Genomic DNA, 6,000 nt, shown 5'->3' with positions numbered 1-6,000 from the left:
ACTAAGCTCTTTATAGATATTTCAACTTTTCTGTGTATGTGTTTGATGTAAAACTTATACGGTTCCAATGTTGATGCACCAGATGCGCATTTAGACAAATACTGTCTCTTCAGTGATGCTCAAGCCGAAATGTTTGAAATTCGAAATAATAATAAATTTGTAAGAGCTAAAAAGAAAACGAGGCAAATTACTACAAAAATCAAAAACAAAACCATAAAAAATTCGTAGGTATATCGTACAAACATCAACAATATATCCTAAAATGTCAAACGTTTACGAAAAAGGAAATATTCATATCTAATGATCATTCAGCTCCGCATGGGGACGGTCAGGGTTTAAATCCTGGTTGCGACAGACCTAAGTCGTTAAAGCAGGTAGTGACAGTTCCATCGTCAAACCCTCGGAATCAAGAGTGAATACCATGTCTCCTCGGAGATGACATTTAAAATGGATGTCCCGTGTTACGGTAGGTGTGGCATGCTAAAAACCCTCACTGCTCAATGGCTGTAAGCGCCGAAAATAGGCCTAAATTCGAAGTCCTTTGCCGGTGTTGGTGACGTCTCTATATGGTTAAAAAAAATCGAAATTCACGTCAAACAATATGCAATCAATCAATCAATCCAATAGTATTACTTTTTTATAAACACCACTCTGATTCTACGCACACGTACCCTGGCGCTTCAATAAAAACATGCTGTAATAGTTATTGAGCGACAATATCTTCGTAGTCTTTCGTGATCATATCTTCAAACAGCATGTAGGAATTACCACAGGCACGAATTGTACTCCTTTCTTACATATGGAGCTGATTTTTTTTATATTCATATCGTATAAGGTTTGTTCAAATGTTTTTACATTAGAAGAAAGTATCTTTCCTTGTATTGTTCAACTCTAATCAAAGACTCACAATATGGAGTATATTATTACAAGAGTATGATATTGATATCAAACATATCAAAGACAGAGATAATACTGTAGCAGATGTTCTATCAAGTGTGTCATGAGTATGTTTTGTTGTATTTTTCTTGTTAGCTTTCATTGATATACATTACATATTTGAGTTTTCATTGTCTTTCAAACATTTTAAGTGTTGTGTATATCACTAATTGCACTGAGTTAACATAGAGTGTTCTAGAGAAGTTATGTTTACATGTAAAACGTATACGGTACCAATTTTTATGCACCAGATGCGCATGTTATGGTTACATGCGACTGATATTGTTAGACTCATATTATTTTTAGTAGAACGATTACGTAATGGTTGCTTCATCGTCTTTCAAGGTTGTACTAGAAAATTAATTCCTATTATGAACGGTGAAGATGACGAAGAGTGGTCAATCTCAAAACTCCTACAATCAATACAAAATAGATAGCTGGGCAAACACAGACTTATGTGCAAATATGTGCTTAATGTTCAGTGTGTGGTCACACGGGTTATCAATTTTTTGCTAGGTTATATACAAGTGATCCCGTTAGGATCCAGGTTAGAATAGGTCCTCAGTATATCTTGCTTGTCCTAGAAGACGACTAGATGGGGCGGTCCTTCGGATGAGAACGCAAAAAAAAAAAAACGAGGCCCCGTGTCACAGCAGGTGTGGCATGATACAGATTCCTCCCTGCTCAAAGGCCATAGGCGCCGACTATACGCCGAAATGTTGCTGCCCTTCACCTGCAGTTGAAGTTATGAGTAAAATATTCTCGAGAGGGACGTTAAACAATATCCAATCAATCAATATTAACAAGTGTGTGGCCCTGTATCTGTTGACTGTCTAGAGTAATAGACTTGCATAATCTGCATAGTTGGCCCTATTTGGGGTAAGTTTATATTATTTGCAATAATGTGACACACGTGTGCTATAATGTAAAACGTATAGGGTACCAATTTTGATGCAACAGATGCGCATTTCGACAAGTAATGTCTCTTCAGTGATGTTCAACCGAAATGTTTGAAATCCAAAATAACTATGAAGTTTTGGAGCTAAATATAGCCAAAAACAGCGTGCCAAAAAGTGGAGCCAAATTCATCCAAGGATAAGAGCTATGCACGAGAGAGATATTCCTTAATTTTGAAATGAATTTCTAAATTTTATAACAGCAATTAAATATACATCCGTATTTTCAAGCTAGTAACCAAGTACTGAGCTACTGTGCTGTAGAGACCCTCGGGGACTAACAGTCCACCAGCAGAGGCCTCGACTCAGGGGTCATAATGTAAACGTATATAGAAATGTTAATTACATTGGTACATAGAGTGGTGATAATCTTTAGTTTATAAGCAAATATTTATCAAGGTCAGTCAGTTGTATATCTTGACTTTGTGTAATGATCTGTGCAGTTATTTCCATGATTATCCATGTTATTTGAATCTCATTTTTGTACATGTAACTTAAACTTATTTTCTTTCCTCGTGGTTTAGTGTACAGCACACTGCTATTTTTGTCATAGTATACTCACACCTATTTGAAACTACATTTGAAACTTGACTTTAATAAATTGATAACTTGGTCATCATATATATATATGTCATGCAGAAATGTCGTGTATATTTGTTGTGAACGGTGGGAGGAGGGTTATCAATCCGGCACTCACACATCAACATACTCAATACTACAATAGTAATGACTCTCAATTGCAAAAAGCACGTGTTATATGTAGTTAAAGTTTGCGGCATACATGTACGTATTGTGTTCAATCCCTCATCCACTTTGTTTTCATCATTATCCATTAATACCGTGCATATTTGAGATTACTAAACGTCATCCAATTCATGTTAACACTTTAAAGAGTCAGCGTCACCGATCTCCATGTCGAATCTTTTATCAACCCCCGATTTATGACGTCACATTACATGCAATTTTTGTAATTATGTTATGAATGTTCATCATGACAAAAGACATTTACAGTGGGTTTTTTTGTTTGTTTTTTTTGTTTTTTTGATTTGTATGAAATTTACCTGATCAGGATATGGGGCTCACGGCGGGTGTGACCGGTCAACAGGGGATGCTTACTCCTCCTAGTCACATGATCCCACCTCTGGTGTGTCCAGGGGTCCGTGTTTGCCCAACTATCTCTTTTGTATTGCTTATAGGAGTTATGAGATTGATCACTGTTCGTTATCTTCACCTCACACTGTACAGAGGGGGCATTTACTGTGTTGTTTTTTTTTTTTTGGGGGGGGGGGGTCTGTATGAAATTGATTGTACAGAAGGACGGTGGAGTCGTTGCACGACTCGATTGTCATGCCCCTCTGTACAATAAATTTCATACAAACGATAAAAAAGTTTTGTAAATATGAAATACGTCTTAAGGCGTGACCGTGTTTGAAGGCGAAGCAAAAGGTATTGCAATTTCATTATAGAATAAAAATATTCCAAACTTAGCGCCTAAAGTATGAGGACAGAGATCCACCAAAGTACCCTAGCTTGTTACGCGACTTTAGATATTTGATCCGCCTATTCATTGAACGCGGGAAATATAACGCAATTGATCCAAACAGTGTATCGTGACGTCATATTCATCGTCGACGTTCAGCAAATTTACAATCATAGGATACATGGTACAATACTTCGTATCCATGCCGCGGCCATTTTGAAACGATTTCGAGGCTCTCAGTCGGTGTTTAGGGACGCTCAATCGTCATAGAAACCAATCAGAAATTGGATATGAAAGCAGCTATAAATCAATGGAGTCAAAGTCTTAGACTTTTGCCACTAATTTCACAAAACATGATCGATAGTTGAGCAAATAGCGTTGTTAGAATTCCTAGAGCAAACAAAGAGTTATGCAACTTTTGTTTAGGGATACATACTCGAGTAGAAGGTATATGAAAACATAGCAGTTACAATGTATTATCTGTATTGCGCTAATTGAGAATAGCGATATAATTCATGCTAATAAAACTGTTTGTTAAAAATCATTTTGAATTATAAACAAAAGTATTTGAATGAAAATATCGCGTCATATATACAGGTAAACGTGATTCATGACAATTGTATGATTTTGATATGAACATTTGGGTCAGAAATGTCGATAGTATTAATTCTCTAGCTGATTTTTTCACCGTTTTCATGTTATGATGTTTGTGGGAATCAGACCCCAAGAGAAAAATATCGAATTTGAAATATAGTCCAGGATGTTGGAAAGATGATGTTGATAAGATGCAAGGCATATCCCTCAAGGATAAACAATGATCCACCCTATGTTGAAATGGTTTGATGTTGAAGTTGCGATTATGATTCTTATTTCATGGTTTGTTGAATTTTCTTATTGTTATAGTAAAGTTTATATACATACATGAAGTTTATAAATGGATACAGCAAACTGTAAAAAGAATTAATTAGTATTAAAACCTGATTGAATTCTAAACTAATTTAAGTTGAATTAAAGAGGTTCACACCTGACATTTGGAGTTATGTCAATTTTTAGGGAAGTGTATTTTTGATTTCTACATTGAAGGGAAATTGGGAAATTAAAAAGAAAAACTGGGGTCGTAACGCTTGTTATTGAGCTATAATGTTCTAAATATAACCTTTCTGCACTTAAAAGTTATGCAATCAAACTTGATTTTTCTGTTAGTGTCAACACCACATGTGCAACACAAATCAAGTATTGCATAAAATAAATGCATACCCATGTCCTCTAACACTACAGATGAAAAAAGAAATTAATACTAGAAAAGGAAATAAATAATGACCTTTTTGCACTTGATATACAAACAACTTCATGATATCAAAATTGAGAGTTTAAAAGGACATATTAGGAGTAATGTCAATTTCTAAAATTTTACATAATTCCCAAGGTCTGGTCTTCCAATTAAAAATGCAACTATAAAACGTTAGTGTTGGAGATCAATTTTTTTTTTATTATTGGCGAAAATACTGAATTTTTATACAAAATTTTGAGTAAATTTTTATAGCTTTTTTAAGAATCGGTGTTCTGTTTGGATAACATATATCAACCAAGTTAATAAATTATAACATTTGAACTAGTTCTAAGTCTCAACTACCTGTATCATGAATTATAAAACTGAAATGCACGTATAGGAGTATACAAATTGACGATACATTGGATGAAATGGAAACTGTAATATCATGCAGAAGTAGAACTTTTTGGTTAGTGAATCCTTCCACCACAAAATATAGTTCCTGTCAAACCCTTTCAAAATTTGAATTGACACAAAAATGTTCACCTGGATATGGTTCAGCAATAGATGTGTAATATGTTTGCACCAATGAGATTAATATTGACCCAGTGAATACTTAGTTGTAGCATCCTGCGCAGTTTTACTCAAAAGCTCAGGTGTTAACTTCCTTAAGTAACATTTGTTTGATCAAATCAGCGGTGTTAAATATGATTTTGCTATCAAAGATAAGCTTTGAAAGTTAAGTGCATGATGGTTATAAACATTGAAACACATTGCAACAGACAACATTATATTGCTGGGAATTTAACGCAATAATTTCAAAAATGTAATTAACAACTGAATTGTCGATTTGAAGGTCCCACAGAGAATGTTGAATCGAATTTATTTGAAATATGGGCATCACTGAAGAGACATTATTTGTTGAAATGCGCATCTGGTGCATCAATATTGGTACCGTATAAGTTTTACAATACAAACGGAAAAAAATGTTCTGTGAAAATAACACATATATTAAGGGGATACCGTGTTTGAAGGCGAAGGAAAGGGTATTGCAATTTGATTATTGGGTACACATATTACATACTAAGCGCCAAACCTATGAGGACCGAGCTCTACCAAAGTACCCTAGCTTGTTACACAAATTTAGATTATATTTGTCCGCCTATTGATTGAATGCGGGAAATATAACGCAATTGATACCCACAGTGTATTGTGACTTCATATTAACTCTCGATGTTTAGCAAATCTACAAATATAGTATACATGGTACAATACGCGTTATTCAGGTCGAGGCCATTTGGAAACGAAATCGAGGCTCTCAGCCGGTGTCCAGGGACCCTCAATCATCAAGGAAGCCA

The 6,000-nt window shown here is 35.1% G+C and overlaps 1 protein-coding gene across 1 annotated transcript in view; it reads right to left on the bottom strand.

The window, feature by feature from the left end:
- Positions 1-233: 233 nt before the first annotated feature.
- The window catches only part of LOC125648676 (uncharacterized), a 441,222-nt gene continuing 435,455 nt past the window's right edge, over positions 234-6,000 (bottom strand). Inside the window, exon 3 of the transcript XR_008797765.1 lies at positions 234-562. The gene's annotated coding sequence lies outside the window, so the exon portion shown is untranslated. The remainder of the gene's footprint in view (positions 563-6,000) is intronic.

This window comes from Ostrea edulis, chromosome 8 (assembly GCF_947568905.1).
Source record: "Ostrea edulis chromosome 8, xbOstEdul1.1, whole genome shotgun sequence".
Classification (NCBI taxonomy): Eukaryota; Metazoa; Mollusca; class Bivalvia; order Ostreida; family Ostreidae; genus Ostrea; species Ostrea edulis.
This window is presented reverse-complemented; position numbering and strand designations above follow the sequence as displayed.